The sequence below is a fragment of the Callithrix jacchus genome, chromosome 13, assembly GCF_049354715.1.
Source record: "Callithrix jacchus isolate 240 chromosome 13, calJac240_pri, whole genome shotgun sequence".
NCBI lineage: Eukaryota > Metazoa > Chordata > Mammalia > Primates > Cebidae > Callithrix > Callithrix jacchus.
This window is the reverse complement of record NC_133514.1, coordinates 62,928,722-62,945,919: the sequence shown is the minus strand read 5'-3', so window position 1 is coordinate 62,945,919 and position 17,198 is coordinate 62,928,722. Positions and strand designations below refer to the sequence as shown.

Sequence of the window (17,198 nt, the reverse complement as noted above, 5' to 3'; positions counted from 1 at the left end):
AGTTGGAGCCAAGGAACAAATGTGCCCAGTTGGAAGCAGACACTTCCTGAATTTCGAGCAGCTCCTGGGACGTGCTTTAGGATGTGTCAGTTTACAATTTTCAAGTCATGTGGCAAACCATCATCTATTTGGCAGCCCAAGTACAAGGTATAGACCTTGTATCTTCCATTGAAGGCTTATATTTTAGGTTTACCTATACCTACCCTTCCTCTGTGGTCAAGAAAGCATATGTGTGGATGATTATCTAAAAATCTCCTTCCTTACCACTTCTAATTTTTAAAAAATTTGTGAATTTTGACTTTTCAGACTGTCAAATGATCTTAAAATGGTCTGATTTTAGATAGGTGTTTAGCTTCCGTCTCTTTCCTCACTCTTAATAAAATTACAGTGTATTTTAGAACAAAAATCAAGATCCCTCTGATGTAGAAGTTGTTGCAACCTGCACAGTACACCAGGGAGAGAGTTCTTCCTGAAATATACTGAGTGGAGACATTGCTGGAGAATTGCAGAATTCAGTCCCTGTGATTTTTAAAGTTAGAAATTTACATCCTTCCCCTGACCAAAAGCAAAGAACTTGTTGATACGGGATTTCTATGACCTTAAAAAACTGAATAAAGAAAATGAAGCTCCCCAAACTATAATCAGAATCTTAATGTTAAAAAAATTATTCTTCTAAAAGAAGTTAATTATTAGGCATTGTGAATTAATGGCCTAACATTTGGTTTGAGTAGGTTTGATCAATATCTTAAATACCTTTTGGTAATTCTCAAATATTCTTTTCCTGCCCCATTCTTACTACTCAAACCTTTTGATCTTGAAGATATTTTCATCATGTTATTCAGTGACTTCAGCATCTATCTGAAAGTTGTCCTCTTTCACACCTCAATCCTCTTCAGTGGCTCTAATTTCTACATAACCAACCTTTTTAAAACCATGCCTTCGTATTTTCTTGATGTTCTTATCTCTCGTCACCTTCATATCCACCTTAAGCTTCTCAAAACAAAAACTATTCCAAAGCTTGAACCTTAAAGTCTGAAATTTTCTTTTATTTTAATCATTTTCTTACTATCTTAACTACCTCTGGTTATTCTTTGATTTTTTTTTTTTTTTTTTTAATAGAGACAGTCTAACTCTGTTGGCCAGGGTGGTCTTGAATTCCTGGCCTCAAGCAATCCTCTGTCTTAGCCTCTGTAAGTGCTGGAATTACAGGTGTGAGCCACTGTGACTGGCCTGCCTATTCTTACTGGTGGAATTATTTCTGCTCATTGTGATGGTTGATGTTTTGTCTGTTCCTCATTACCTGATGTTTTAGACTTAATTTGTTTTTCCCTATCAGCTCCAATCCTATGTTTAGCCTTAATGACTATGTCCTCACCAGTATCCCCAAATTCCTCACTTCATGTCACCAGCCTCATTTTTGTCTTTGTTTTGGATTGTTCCTTAACAAAAATTGCTAGAGAAACTCAGGATGTTAACTCTGAGTAAACTCACACTTATTGTTGGCAGGACAGACCAATATCCTTAGTAAGGTCTACAGGATGCTTTGTGAGCTGCTCCGTCTGGTGTTCCCAATTTCTCCTGTTAGCCTTTGATTCTGGCCACACTGGCCTTCTTTTCAGTCCTCAAACATATTTCTCTTCCTCTGGGTTAAGGACCTTTGCTTAGAATAGTCTTTCCTTTATCTTCCCCTGGTTAACTCTTTTTTTTTTTTTTTAAATTTTTTATTGCAGTTTAGGTTTTGGGGTACATGAGCAGAGCATGCAAGACAGTTGCGTAGGTACACACATGGCAGTGTGTTTTGCTTCCTTTCTCCCCTTCACCCGCATTTGGCATTTCTCCCCAGGTTATCCCTCCCCACCTCCCCCTCCCACTGGCCAAATATTATGCAGCAATCAGAAATGATGAGTTTGTGTCGTTTGTAGGGATATGGATGAATCTGGAGAACATCATCCTCAGCAAACTGACACAAGAATAGAAAATGAAACACCGCATATTCTCACTCATAGGCGGGTGATGAAAAATGAGAACACATGGACACAGGGAGGGGAGTACTAAACACTGGGGTCTATTGGGGGGAAAAGGGGAGGGCCCTGGTTAACTCTTAATCAGCCATTAAGTGTTGGCTTAAGTATCACTTTCTTAGGTTAACTGGCAGTTGAGATTAAGCCCCCACTTCCATCTCACCGCTCTAGTATATCCTAGACCACATACCTCTATTACAGTTATATTACATTTACTTTTGTGATTATAGATTTGATGCCACTTGGATGAACACATGAGCTATGAGTGTTTTGGCTTTTCCTTGTGCCCTCAATGATTGTACCGTATCCAATAAATGTCTTCTGTGGGGTAAGCATAGGAAATACTTTACAGGTGACACTTTTGTAAGTAGTCACTCCTGAAGTAAGTGATATTTAGACATCTTAAAATATTAGAATTTTTTTATATTGAAGTAAAATCTCTTTTTCTAATTCTGTTCCTTGGGGTCATTCAAATAAGTGAATTTCTGACATGCCATCAAACACTTTAACAGAGTAGAAATAAGATTGCTTTGGTGTAAAATCTAGTCGTAGCTACCGTATTTGGGCGAGTTTACCTCGTGCCTGGCACTCTGGTCATCTGTAAAGTAGAAATAATAATAATTGCTTTACCCAGTTTACTTTAAAGAGCATTTGAGCACCTATTATGTTCCACTTAGTGCATTAATGCCTGGGATAAAAGATGAGTAACAGTATGCTATACATGGAGGAGTTTACAGCTTACTGGAGAAGTCCAAGAAAAGATCCCAGGCAGCCTCTTACTGAGAAATTGACTTGAGTTTGCCCATTCTCATAGTAATATACACTCAGGAATGTGTTGGGATTCAGATTCTTCCCAGCTGCTCACTCAAAGTGAGCAGACAGGCATTAGCCAGAGCTTCCAAAATAATTACGACCCAGAAATTTGTCAAGAATCTCTGAAGATGGGGTATGTGGATGAACTTCTTGGAACAATCTCAAGTTGTATCACTGGCTGCTGGCGGCTTTGCTGGGGACTTCACTGGGGACTCATGGCCATGGAAACCTGCCTGCCTCCCCCTCCCACACCTAGGACTGTACTGTTTCTCCTATTCTGTATAGCCATCCGTGCACTGACACCTTTCCCTTTTTATATAAATAGACTAAATATTATCTTTTGCCTGTACTGATAGTGTCTTTCCATCATTCCCTTCATCCTTGTATCAACAACATAAGGAGATGCACATGTGTGTTGATTATTTTTACAAGGTAAGTGATATGACAGGGAATGGCAGTGGGAATATAACTTAGTACAACCTTTGTTTGTAAATTGGTGTTACCTACTCAAGTTGAAGATTTAAAGATGTGCATTTCTATGACTACATTTCCACACTTAGCTATATACCTAAGAGAAGTGTGTCCATATGTTCACTGAAAGGCATACTAGGACGTTCATTGCAGCACTGTTCCTTATAGCCCCAAAGCAGAAACTGCCCAAATGCCAATCAACAATAGACTTAATAATCAACTGTGTTGTATTCATACACTGCAATACTACACAGCAATGAGAACTCACACTTTACAACAAAAAACTACAATATGGGTGCCTGTCACTTGCATCAGATGCAAGACTAGGCAACATAAATCTAGGTGTTAGAGGGCAGGATAGTGACTACCCTTGTTGGGACTCGTTACCAGAAGAGAGAGCTCACGATGGGACTCGGTGGGTGCTGATAATGTTGTTTCTTGATCTGGGATAGTTCGTGAAGATTCATTGAGCTTTACATTTCTGACATGTACACTTACTTGTGTGTAAGTTTCTATTTCAATGTAGTGTTTAAAAAGAGTTGGTTCTATTTTGTCTACTTATTGAACTAAAACCAGCTTGGAATACAAGAATAAAACATGGAAAATTACCATCTAGGTAAAGGCACTGTCCTGTTACACATTTCAAATTGGCTCTTAGTTTGAAAAGCAATCATCAAGCTAGTAGGGGGTGTCTTTGAACTGATGTTTCACAGATGATACATCTTGTAATTGCCCAACTCTTGGGATGAACTGACCTGGAATCTATTTTCCTCTTGTTATAGTTGTTATTTTTCTTTTAACATGGATTTGATAATCTTAAATAGAAAATGTTTCACTTTTTATTGTGTAAATTACTCTTTAGAAAGGACAGGTTAGCCATAGGATTGTTATTGCTGCAGAAAATTGCTGGCTATTCCTTGAAAATCCTGTAAAATGAGACACTGGAGAATGAATAAGCTTTTAAATGTAACAATTATATTTTTAACTTTAAAATTGTTGCACTGTCACATTTTTCAGGACATGGAATATTTAAAAAGTCCAAGTAAAATTAGGACATTCCAGATATTGAAGATAGCTTTAAAAAACATGCAATGATTTTTTCTTTTTATCACACATTTTCTTCATCATTTACCTACAGTAGTTAAAAAAAAATCTTGTCCTAATAACCATCACCAACAGCCTTCACAGGAGACTGGATTAACACAGTGGTATGAACATGAACTCCAAACCATAGTCATAGAGAGGTTCTTTATACATAGACCAGTGGTAAGTTCTTGGCAAGAGAACTTGTTCCCTTGTTCTTCTTCACCTCTTGCTATATTCCTATCTAGGGGATTAGGTTTTCACAGGGCCAAGGAATTATGGTTTCTTCTTCTGGAACCATGTCCCAGATAGGAGGGGCCATGGAATTCCCAGCACAGCCCTGAGCTGCTTCCAGAGCCTGCACTGCTCTTCCCAGTCTGTCCTCCTGTACTTAGATGTCACTGATCTGTTGACTTCTAGGTCCAAAGGATGGACAAGGAGCAGCTATTTCCCTGGGGTGGGTTGGTATGGACTGAGCTTGGATATTTATTCTGGGAAAGCCACAGGCCTGTGTTATGGCCCTTGAGCATAGAGACAGGAGTAGAAATAGAATGTTGGGAAGCCCACTGATGGGTTATTTGGGGGCCAAGGCCTGGCTCTCACTATACCCACCACCTCCTATTGAGGAACTCCAGGGACTTGGAGATTTCTTCTGTATTTTGATCTGGCCTTCGAAGACATGAAGTTATGTATGCTAAGGTATGAGGATAGAATGCATTTTATTTAAGTTTGCCAGCTTGATTTGTGACATGTATGTAGTCTGCACATGGTATATGGACCTGCATGTGTAATCTTGTCCTGAACCCTCTGAATGTTAAAAAAGAGTCTGCCTGGACACAACTCATGAACTAAAGGAGAAACAGTTTCAAAATCCACATTCAATGGTAAATTTTCACAACAAATGTCTAACTTCCTTTACTAATGTAGAGCACTTTTAATGATTTTAGAATGTATACCTATGTTGATCAGATCAATTAGGTTGCAATATTTGACCATTGAACTTGGCACAATTAACTGACCCACTATGTGCACCATCAGCCCTGTTGACCTGATTGGAGAATGGCAAATGAGACCCTCTGGACAAACAGAGCCAACGACTGCAAATGGATCTTCATTTGGATAAGATTACACAAAGCCCTTTTCAATTTAGAGCTAGAATGATCTGTCACTCATAGATTTCCCATCATTCAAGTAATCGTGATTTAGCAACAGGTATATGAATGTCTACTCTGTATGAGGCACTGGAATCCAATGATGAACACTACCTCTGGCCTCAAAATGCTCTCAGTCTGAGGGAGAAAGGCTATCTCATGAAAAGCATGTTAATTGCTGTGGCCAAGACGGATCCATCAGGCCAGGAGAGCACTCACTGACGGCTGTGTGCTCTGTGTGCTTCAGAATGTTATGTTCCAGCATCATTCACAAGACCGAGGACACAACATCAAAACTCTATGCCAACAACTTTTTACAGCAGCAGTCTTATTTTAAAAATCTACATTTTGTCTCTTTATGTTTGGAAATCTCTTTTTCCACATCAATTAGACCTTTAATTTGACTCCTACTCTCTATTTCAACAAAAGTACATAATGTTGGGTAAATGTCTCCCTTTCTCCACTAATTTCACCTTGTGGTTAAAATACTTGAATAGTCAGAACAAGCCCATTGCTTTAAAAGGATACTTTTTGGTTTATCAGTGCTTAAATTAATTTCTTAATCTGGAATAATAATATAGTATGCCCTACCTAATACAAATGTGCCTTACCATGATAGGCAATTGGCTAATGGGTAAATTCAGGTGTATGAAAATACATTAAATAGTCCTGAGATTTAGGTCTCTCAGAATGTTATAGCCATGATAGTGGCTATAGTCACATTTTTTTCCTTAATTGTTCCCAAGAGAAGGAGTGAATGGGTACGGTTTGCTTTTCATGAATCTGAGTGCTTGCTGTTCTTAAGCTGTGAGAGTTTTCCGTAAGGGCTCATGTCATCTGAACAGAGGACCACCGATTTGAGATGAGTACATTTTGTGTTTGAAAAGAATGAAACTGAAGGATGGTGGATTACATTCTTTATCCACTTTGACTGTTTTGAGAATGCTGAGTGTATACATCCTGCTTTTCCAGAGGAAGCTGTGACACAGTTATGAAGGAGGGTAGCAAGCAACCAGCTTGTTACCACCTACCACCCTCTCAACTGCAAGAAATGAATGTCCATAGTTATTTGACTTAATCCAAAATTGTTTTGAGGGTAAAATATAATGAAGTTCAATAAGCACTTGTGCCTTGAGTTTTAATAAAATGTATGGATTTGGGCTGGATGATTATTCAATCGATTTGGATGAGGAGTTTCCTTGAGGAAAAATAGATATTTAGAATCATGCTGTGTATACCAAGCTGAATCCTACTATTTTCACTTAACATTTATAATAAGTGTCTCTCCATCCCATTTAAAGCTTTTGAAAATTAGTCAGGGGTATGTCATCATTTGATCACTTTATAATTGATAATTGTCAGCTATAGAAATTGGAATTCTAAAATATTTTCTATGACTTTCTATGTAGATTTATCTGCATCTTTTATTTTTTTTCTTTAAGATATTTTCTTAAAGGAGAAATTGCTGGATCAAAAACATGGCATTTTACTGTATGTTCTCATTTATAGTGGGAGCTAACCATTAAGTGCACATGGACACAACGATGGTGAACAGACACTGGGGCCTACTTGAGGGTAGTGAGTAGGAGGAGGGTGAGGATAGAAAAACTACCTGTTGGGCATGGTACTGGTACCAAAACAGATATATAGACCAATGGAACAGAACAGAGGCCTTGGAGGCAACACCATACATCTACAACCATCTGATCTTTTACAAACCTGACAAAAACAAGCAATGGGGAAAGGAGTCCCTGTTTAATAAATGATTTTGGGGAAACTGGTTAGCCATGTGCAGAAAGCAGAAACTGGACCCTTCCCTGACACCTTACACTGCGATTAACTCCAGATGGATTAAAGACTGAAACATAAGACCTAACACCATAAAAACCCTAGAAAAACATCTAGGCAAAGCCATTCAGGACATAGGCATCGGTAAGGACTTCATGACCAAAACACCAAAAGCACTGGCAACAAAAGCCAAAATAGACAAATGGGACCTAATCGAACGCCACAGCTTCTGCATAGCAAAAGAAACAGTCATTAGAGTGAATCAGCAACCAACAGAATGGGAAAAAATTTTGCAATCTACCCATCTGACAAAGGGCTAATATCCAGAATCTACAAAGAACTAAAATAGATTTACAAGAAAAAAACAAGCCCATTCAAAAGTGGGCAAAGGATATGAACAGATGCTTACAAAAGAAGACATACATGAGGCCAAGAAACGTGAAAAAATGCTCATCATCACTGGTCATTAGAGAAAAGCAAATCAAAACTACATTGAGATACCATCTCATGCCAGTTAGAATGGCCATCATTAAAAAATCTGGAGAAGCTGGAGAACATCATTCTCAGCAAACTGACACAAGAACAGAAAATGAAATACCGCATATTCTCACTCATAGGTGGGTGATGAAAAATGAGAACACATGAACACAGGGAAGGGAGTACCAAACACTGGGGTCTATTAGGGGGAAGAGGGGAGGGACAGCGGAGGGGGGAGCTGGGGAGGGATAGCCTGGGGAGAAATGCCAAATGTGGGTGAAGGGGAAGAAGGCAGCAAAACACACCGCCATGTGTGTACCTATGCAAATGTCTCGCATGTTCTGCAAATGTACCCCAAAACCTAAAATGCAATTAAAAAAAAGTATATTCACTAAAACAGCATGGCACTTGTATAAAAATGGGCACACAGACCAATGGACCAGAATAGAGAACCTAGAAATAAAGCCAAACACTTAGATCCAACCAATCATCTACAAAGCAAACAAAAACAAAGTGGGATTTTGGGAATTCTCTGTACCTTCATTTTATCTGTAAATCTAAAAGTATTAAAAATAAAATTATATTATTAAGAAAAATCTGGAGACAACAGATGCTGGAGAGGATGTGGAGAAATAGGAACACTTTTACACTGTTGGTGGGAGTGTAAACTAGTTCAACCATTGTGGAAGACACTGTGGGATTCCTCAAGGACCTAGAAATAGAAATTCCATTTGACCCAGCAATCCCATTACTGGGTTTATATCCAAAGGATTATAAATCGTTCTACTATAAGGACACGAATGTTCATTGCAGCACTCTTTACAATAGCAAAGACCTGGAACCAATACAAATGCCCATCGATAATAGACTGGACAGGGAAAATGTGGCACATATATGCAGTGGAATACTATGCAGCCATAAAAAATGATGAGTTCATGTCCTTTTTAGGGATATGGATGAACCTGGAAACCATCATTCTCAGCAAACTGATACAAGAACAGAAAATCAAACTCTGCGTGTTCTCACTCATAGGTGTGTGTTGAACAATGAGAACACATGGACACAGGGAGGGGAGCATCACACACTGGGGTCTGTCGGGGGGGGAATAGGGCAGCGACAGCAAGGGGTGGGGAGTTGCGGAGAGATAGCATGGGGAGAAATGCCAGATATAGGTGATGGGGAATAAGGCAGCAAATCACACTGCCATATGTGTACCTATTTAATAATCTTGCATGTTCTTCACATGTACCACAAAACCTAAAATGCAATTAGAAAAAGAAAAACTACCTGTTGGATACTCTGCTTATTACCTGGGTGATGAAATAATCTGTATAGCAACCCCCTATGACATGCAGTTTGCCTATATAACACACCTGGACATATATCCCGAATCTAAAAGTTAAAAACAAAAAAACCCCCAAAATATGGAATTTTAAAGATATATGTTACTAGATTGTTCTCAGTAATCATGCCAATTATGTTGCTGCCATGGATCACCTGAGGTCAGGGGTTTGAGACCAGCTTGACCAACATGGAGAAACCCGGGCTCTACTAAAAAAATTCAAAATTAGGCAGGTACAGTGGTGCATACTTATAATCCCAGCTACTCAGGAGGCTGAGGCAGGAGAATTGCTTGAACCCTGGAGGCAGAGGTTGTGGTGAACCAATATCTCACCATTGTACTCCAGCCTGGGCAACAAGAGTGAATCTCTATCTCAAAAAAAAAAAGTATAAAATCTAATCCTGCTTTGTGTGTTATCATTAGAATTCTTTTCACTCTTTTGATAGGTAAATATATTTTGTCATTTGCTTTTATATTTCTGGGGTTACCAATGAGGTGCATGGGTTTTTATATTTGTTAATATCTGTGGTTCATTTTGTGACTTGTTTCTGTTCATGTTCTTTGTCTCTCTTTTTTGTTTCAGTCCTGTTTTTTAAAAATCATCTTTTGTAAGATATATATTGGGCACCATTTTGATAGTGTTTCCTTTTAAAAGCCAGTTTTATTGAGGATAATTTATATGCAATGAAATAGTACAATGAATTTGATCATTGAATGGTAACTATCACCATAATCAAGATACAGATTTTGTTCACTCCAGAAAGTTTTCTCTTACACCTTTACAGTGAACTCACCCTATGCCTAGCCTCAGGTAGCCTGGGATCCTATATCTGTCATTATAGCTTCATTTTATCTGTTACAGAGTCAGAAAGTATATTTTATTTCGAATTGGCTTCCTTTGCTCAGCATAGTGTTTCTGAGATTCATGCATGCTGTAGTATATACCAGAAGTCTGTTCTTTTTTATTGCTGAGTAGTATTCCATTGTATGGATATACCACAATTTGTGTATCCATGCACTTACTGGTGGGCATTTGAGTTGTTTCCAGTTTTGAGTTATCATGAATGAATCTTTCATGAGTAAATCTTTGTGTGGACATATATTTACATTTCTTTAAGGTAAATGCCAATGAATGAAATTATTGGGCCATGTGGTAAGTGTGTGTTTACCTTTATAAGAAACTACCAAACTATTTTTCAGTACCTGAACCATTTTACACTTCCATCACCAATGTTTGAAGATTTCAGGTTGTGCTACATCTTGTGCTACAAGTGTGCCAACACTTGTTATTTCCAGAATTTTAGTTAATATTTTAGTGAGTGTGTAGCGTATCTCATTCTTGTTTTAATTTAATGCATTTCTGTGAAGACTAATGATGTTGATCTTCTCATGTACTTATTGGCCATGTGGCATTAACTTTAGCAATTCTTGATTCAATTTTATTTTTGATATGCTTAAAATTTCTTTATAGTAAGTATTACAAATATGTGATAAAATTTTAGGTAATATGGAAAAGTCTATGATAAAAAATATATTAATTTCATTCAAGCTTGTCTTAGTTTTCTCAGTTTTTTTCTAAAGGCAACCACTATCACAAGTTTATATGATGCCTTTTGTTTTGGAATATTTGTAATACTTATAGACTCTATCATATCTTATAAATACACAAGTGATACATTTTTAACCTTTTACTTGGATATAACATGTAGAAAAATACACATATCCTAAGTATACAGCTTGAGAAATTTTTACAAACTGAACACAGCTGTATAACCAGCAACCAGATAGAACATCACCAGCACTGTGTATGCCATGCCAGTGGAATACACTTCATCACTTCTCCAAGGGTAGCTACCATCTTGATTTTAACAGTATGAATTATTTTAACATTTTTAATACTTTATATAGATAGAATTACTGCATACACTCTACCTTCTTTTACTCAACATTTTGTTTTTGTGACTCAACCATATTGTTGAGTGTATTTGTAGATTGTTCATTCATTCCTACTGTCATTTTGTATTGCAATGGAAGGATATATAACTACCTATTTATGACTACCTATTTACTAATTTTATTGCTGATGGATATCTACTTGTTTAAAGATGTCTTGCACATATTCTATTGCACATCTTTTGGTGAACATCATGTGCACTGTATGCAGTTGGGTATGTATGTAGCAGTAGAATTTCTGAGTCATAGGTAACATAACCATACAGATATACCAACTCCCACTCACAGAGTTCTGGTTGCTTCTACATCTTCAAAATCCCAATGTATTTTTCCTTCTTAGTATTTTGTGAATGTTTTAGCTCATTCTGTTTTTTGTAGTTTCTCATGAGTTTTTCTTATTGTAATGTTAATTTGAATTACCCTTAGGAGTAATAATATTGAGAACCTTGTTGCATGCTCACAGGCCAGGTAGATACCCTCACTTGTGAAGCCGCTATTCAAGTCTTCTGCCAATTTTGTCTACTGGATTGTCTGACTTTTATTTATTAACTAACTTGTAGTGCTTTAACTCTAAATATGAGTCTCGTGTCATGAGTTATATGAATATCTCGGTCTGGGCTGTTTTTCACTCTTAATGGTATTTTGTTCATGAATAGAAAGCCTCAATTTTTTTATATACTCCAATACATAAATATTTTCTTTTATGCTTTAGTGCTTTCTCTCTCTTCTTTAAGAAGTCTTTTTCTCTAAGTTTGCAATGATCCATGTTTCCTCTAAAAGCTTACTATTTAAGCTTTCATATTTAGATCTGCTATTTTTCTTCTTTCCAAATTTTGAATTAACATTTTGTTGACTTATTAAAAATAATTAGTGTTTATTATTTTTCTATTCTTTGGAAGAAGTTTTGCTAAATTGATGTTTTCCTCCTTAAATGTTAGGAAGAATTCAGTGGTAAAACTATTTGGGCCTAGGTTTTATGTGAGTGTGAAAGTTAAAATAATGGATTCACTTTTGTTAATGAATATCAGGTTATTCAGATTTTTCTCTTTCTTTTGACAGTTTTAATAAATTATATTTTCGGAGAAATTTTTTTTCTCCTCCAAATTATCAAATTTCTTGGCATGAAGGTTTTGAACATTGCTGTCTATATGTTTTTCATATCTGTAGGATCTATAATGCTGCTTCTTTTTCATTCCTGATATCAATAATTTGTATTTTTATGTTTTATTCCTGGATCAGTCTTAGTTTTTTTTCTATATTATTAATATTTTCAAAGAACTGACTTTTGGCTTTGACAATTGTCTGCCTTTCATGTTTGTTTTTAATTTTATTCAAATTAATGTTATTAATTTCTGCTTTTATTTTCATTATTTCTTTACCTCAACCTTTCTTAGGTTGGATTTGCTATAAGATTATATATTTTTGAGGTAAGTTTTTCATTTACCTGAAATCATTTGCAATGTATTTACAAAAATATATTACAAACACACTCTTGCTCTCTCTCACATGTATTTCTCTTTCCAAACTCAGTGACAGTGAATTTCTTTCACAACCCAAATGTAAATGTGGGAGATGAACAGAATGGAATATTTTTAAAAGTTGCCACTGAGGAATACAGCTCCTGGTCAAAAACCTCTGCATAACCTTTCAGGCCCAACCTTAGACAATTTACAAATACCTTATCTGGCAGGCCTCATAGGGGACAGCTGCCATCCCCTGAGACTTGGTGACACCCAGGGTACTGCAGTCTGAGAAAGCAGTGACAATCAAGGACTCAATCCTGGCTAGCCATGCTGTTATACACAGCTGCATTCCTAACCCAGATGCCTCCTTTTGGAAGCCTCTTTATCCAAGGCCTTCAGCAGGACTTCTTTATTGGGGAGAGGGAGGAAGAGACCCTGAACACATTTCCTCTACTCTGAGTCAGTACTTAATGCTTTTCTACTGTCCCGCCTAGTTTCCCCTATTGCCCAGGTTTGTAAGACTTCAGGGCCTTTTGTGTGGGACTCCCTTGGCAGAGAAGTGACCATCACATTTATGCTGATCCTCCTGACCCTGAACTGGTGCTATTCTGAGGGAGAAAATTAAACAGGGGAGTCAACACTTTCTTTGATTTAACCTCTTGCTTAGGCTATTGTGATATGAAATGAAAGGCTTGCCTATTTCTTTTTTAAAAAACAGTTTTTTAAAATTTCAATTTAATTTTTAAATTTTAGATTCAGGGGGTACATAGGTAGGTTTGTTACATGGGTATTTTGCATGGTGCTGAGGCTTGTGCTTCTATTAATCCCATCACCCAAATAGTTAACATAGTCTCCAGTGGATAGTTTATAAACCCATTAATGTTATTAATTTCTGCTTTTATTTTCATTATTTCTTTACCTCAACCTTTCTTAGGTTGGATTTGCTATAAGATTATATATTTTTGAGGTAAGTTTTTCATTCACCTGAAATCATTTGCAGTGTATTTACAAAAATATATTACAAACACACTCCCCTTCCTGCCTTTAGAAGTTTCTAGTGTCTATTGTTCCCATTTTTGTGTCTGTGTGTACTCAAATGTTTAGTTCCCATTTATAAGTGAGAACAGTCACTATTTTATTTTCTGTTTCTGCATTAATTCACTTAGGATAATGGCCTCCAGCTACATCTATGTTGCTGCAAAAGACATGATTTTGTTTTTTTTGTGGCTGCATAGTATTCCATGGTGTATATGTACTATATTTTCTTTAACCAATCCACTGTTGATGGGCATCTAAGTTAGTCCCATGTCTTTGCAATTGTGAACAGTGCTATAATAAATATAACAATTTATTTTCCTTTGGTTATATGCCCAGTAATGGGCTTACTGGGTCAAATAGTAATTCCATTTTTAGTTTTTTGATAAATCTTCAAACTACTTTCCATGGTGCCTGAACTAATTTATATTTCTACTAACAGTGTGTTAAGTGTTCTCTTTTCTCTGCAACCATGCCAACTCCCTGTTGGGTTGCATGTTACTTTCACTTGAAATTGTGTTAGCTGGCTGCTCTGAAACCTGACTCAGCTCTTTCTAGCTCAGGTCAGCGCCTAACAACTACTCTAATAATCTTGGAATGTTTTAGAACTTTTCATGCAGACAATTTGAAATCATAGGTACATGCTGAAAAGTAAGCTGAATCAAGCTAATTTGGTAGAGATTGACAATATTCATCTTGTTCTTCTGGTACAGATATCAAATTTCTCTCCAGAGAATTTTCCCCCTCAAATAAAAATATCTCCAAAATCTTTTCGTATTCAGGCAAAGAATTAAGAATTTTCATTAGCTCTTTTCTTCTCCTAAGGAATGGAAAAATTTAAAAAAATATTTTTCCTGAATATTGATTTGAAGTCTTGCTTTAAATGAAAAATGTCCTGGTTCTCAAACTGTGTAAGATTTAGGTGGAAGGGGTTTGGTGCTACACAGAGTTCTGAAGGGAATTAGACAGCAAGAGGAGACATACTTGACTGTTCCTCATAGTACTAATCTGCTTTATAATATTTGGGCATTTATACAATGTTTAAGCTGTGTTTGTGTAGTATAACTGATTGTTTTAGATTTTCAAGATATATATCTCTAAGTTGGTTGTTATTAATATCATGTATACTTTTCTACCAAACTTTGTTTTGTTTCTAGCTTTGCTTTGTTGTTATTACAAAATCCCATAATAATATTTCGGTAAGAAATGATCTAGTTTGCCTACTGTTCAGAATTTTACATTGTACCACTATCATTTTTAGATGAAAAATATGGATGAAAAATGGTGCTCCTCTTTGCCCCCTCCTGTGCAGCTGTTTTTTGTTGTTTAGAGCCTTGCCTTGAGGATCTAGAATATTGTTGCTCCATCCTGTTCATTCAGCATCCCTTGAGAGGAACTGAGGAAACACTGAGGAATGTTTTTTGTGGGAGTAAATTAGTTGAACCATTTTAGAAGACAGTGTGATGATTCCTCAAGGATTTAGAACTAGAAATACCATTTGACCTAGCAATCCCATTATTGGGTATATACTCAAAGGATTGTAAATCATTCTACCTTAAAGACACATGCATACGTATGTTTATTGCAGCACTGTTCACAATAACAAAGACTTGGAAACAACTGAAATGCCCATGAATGATAGACTGGGTAAAGAAAATGTGGCACATATACCCCATGGAATACTATGCAGTCATAAAAAGGAGGAGTTCATGTCCTTTGCAGGGACATGGACAAAACTGGCTTTCCTCGTTCCCCAGCCTGTGGAGTCTGCCCATTGGATTCACACCCTCCCCTGAGTTCTGACCAGGAGACTTCTCAGTTAGCTCAAATTGTTACAAAGTTCAGCTGGAGATTTCCTTCTCCCTGCGGCCTTTTCCCATCACCCCTGGCCACTGGAACAGGTGCTAGTATCCATGGCTGAGAGACCCACAGACAGTTCACATCATAGGACTCTATGCAGACAACCCCCAGTACCAGCCCAGATCCTGGGTAGACTTGCTGGGTGGCTAGACCCAGAAGAGAGATGGTAATCACTGCAGTTTGGCTCTGAGGAAGCCACATCCATAAGAAAAGGGGGAGAGTACTATATCAAGGGAATACCCCATAGGACAAAAGAATCTGAAGAACAGCTTTCCACCCTAGACCTTCGCTTTGACAGAGGCTACCCAAATGAGATGAAACCAGAAAACCAACTCTGGTAATATGACAAAACAGGGTTCTTTAACACCTCCAGAAAACCATACTAGGTCACCAGCAATGGACCCAAACCAAGAAGACATCCCTGATATGCCTGAGAAAGAATTCAGGAGGTTAGTTATTAAGCTAATCAGGGAGGCACCAGAGAAAGGTGAAACCCAATGCAAAAAAAATCCAAAAAATGATATTGGATCAAAAAAATCGAAAAAAGTGAAGGGAGAAATATTCAAGGAAATAGATAGCATAAATTAAAAAAATCAAAACTTCAGGAAACAATGGACTCACAGGCATGCAAAATACTCTGGAAAGTCTCAGCAACAGAATTAAACAAGTGGAAAAAAGAAATTTGGATCTTAAAGATAAGGTTTTTGAATTAACCCAATCCAACAAAGACAAAGAAAAAAGAATAAAAAATAAGAACAAAGCCTCCAAGAAGTATTGGATTCTGTTAAATGACCAAACTTAAGAATAATCAGTATTCCTGAGGAAGAAGAGAAATCTAAAAGTTTAGAAAACACATTTAGTGGAATAATCAAGGAAAACTTCCCTGGCCTTGCTAGAGATCTAGGCATCCAAATATAAGAAGCACAAAGAACACCTGGAAATTCTTCACAAAAACATCATTGCCTAGGCAAATTGTCATCAGGTTATCTAAAGTTTAGGCAAAGGAAAAAATCTTAAGAACTCTGAGACAAAAGCACCAGATAACCTAAAAAGGAAAGCTTATCAGATTAACAGAAGATTTCTCAGCAGAAACCCAAACTAGAAGGAATTGGGGCCCTATCTTCAGCCTCCTCAAATGAAACAACTATCAGCCAAGAATTTTGTATCCATAGTAAGCTTCACATATGAACATAATAAGCTTCATATATGAAGGAAAGAGACAGTCTTTTTCAGAAAAACAAATGCTGAGAGAATTTGCCACTACGAAGCCTCCACTAGAAGAACTACTAAAAGGAGCTCTAAATCTTGAAGAAAATCCTGGAAATATGTCAAACAGAACCTCTTTTAAGCATAGATCTCACAGGACCTATAAAACAAAAATGAAATTTCAAAAACAAAAAACAAGAAACAAAAAAGCAAGATTACAGGCAACAAATAGCATGATGAATGGAATGGTACCTCACATCTCAATACTAACATTGAATGTAAATGGTCTAAATGTTCTACTTAAAAGATACAGAATTGCAGAATGGATAAAAATTCACCAACCATCTGCTGCCTTCAAGAGACTCACCTAACACATAAGGACTCATGCAAACTTAAGGTAAAGTGGTAGAAAAAGACATTTCAGACAAATGGACATGAAGAGCAAGCAGGAGTAGCTATTTTTATATCAGACAAAGCAAACTTTAAAACAACATCAGTTAAAAAAGACTAAGAGGGGCATTATATAATGACAAAA

At 36.9% G+C, this 17,198-nt stretch overlaps 1 long non-coding RNA gene across 1 annotated transcript in view; it reads left to right on the top strand.

Moving 5' to 3' along the window:
- LOC144578864 (uncharacterized) overlaps nt 1–17,198 on the top strand; it is a 263,235-nt gene that overhangs the window by 25,755 nt on the left and 220,282 nt on the right. The gene's annotated exons all lie outside the window — the stretch shown is intronic.